The following is a 1,318-nucleotide window of genomic DNA, read 5'->3' as shown; positions in this document are numbered from 1 at the left end:
AAAAAAAAAGGCGCTTAACTGGGAACAGCTCCCATGTTAATATTTCAGTATTGTGACATCTCTACTTGCAAGGTATGAGTGAAAGATTAGTCACAGATTTGTAGAAATGTCTCTTTTGTTTAATCTGGCTTGTATGTAGTTGCTTTTATGCTAGTTTGTATGATGTCAGCTAAACCCTTTTTCTTTTCCTTCCTTTYTTTTTTTAAACAGACAAACTTCTTAATCTCTGCTGCTATAGTGTTCTATCATACCACAAAGTATTTTATATTCATGTTAGTGACTACTCTATACCCCAAATGGGTAGCTGGTCAGAAATCACATTGGTCACATAATTCTGACACACTCAAATTTACATGAAATAAAGTTCATCAGTAAGTAGAAAACCAGGGTGCTAACAAGAGATAATTTTTGCTCTTTTTTCTTTCCTGGATGTAGTTCTGTTGGGGTATAAAGTATTAGATATTTGTAATTTTACTGTCAAACTAATGGACATAACTTTTAGAGCATTCACAGCTAAGATCTCTGTACTTGTTTTTCAACTAATTTTAAATGTACTGTATCTTTTATTACATGTTCTCTTAGATTGTTTTTGCTAGTAATTCTAACAAGGCTTCTTCCTTTTTGGCTTGGACTAACGCTTGTATGGAACTGCAGTACTGTGACTAAACATGGAGCTCAATGCTGCTATTGCTTACAACTGCTTAAACTTTGTAGTTTGGACTTTATTTTTTTCTGTAATAACTTATTAAATATAGTTGTATGAAGTACTGATATTTGTCATCCTTTGCACATGCTAAGGAAATTYTGGGATATGCATTATGGGAATGTAAAGTAGAAACAAACCCCCCAAATCTTGTACTGGAAAACTGTTTACACTAGATAAGGTTAAGAAAAAACACACCTTACATGCACACAAACTGTCTTCTCTAGTTATTTTATAATGCAAGTATATGGCCCACTCTTTCTAAAATGGAAAAGCCACATTAAAGAGGTATTTATTATTCTAAACTGAAGGTCAATACAAAAACACAGAGGATGGAAATATTTCTGGKAATGTAGAATCAAGTGCTTTGAGAAAAGGAACAGTTGAATTATTTTCTCTGAGCTAAAGAAAAGTTGTTGGCTAACATACTGCACTTTGATTAGCAGTTTAACAATGGTTGCAGGCAGGTTAGACTTATCAGTTAAAAAGATACAAAGACTGCAACAGCAATTTGTAAACGTTTATTTTTTAAGAATAGGAGACAATTAAAGCTCAGCAATAGAGCTGTTTAAAAAACAGAACATTCCTAGAAAAAATGTGAACTCTTCTCTACCA

The sequence above is a fragment of the Malurus melanocephalus genome, unplaced genomic scaffold, assembly GCF_030028575.1.
Source record: "Malurus melanocephalus ecotype Western Australia unplaced genomic scaffold, MMel_1.1 scaffold_12, whole genome shotgun sequence".
Taxonomy (NCBI): Eukaryota; Metazoa; Chordata; class Aves; order Passeriformes; family Maluridae; genus Malurus; species Malurus melanocephalus.
This window is presented reverse-complemented; position numbering follows the sequence as displayed.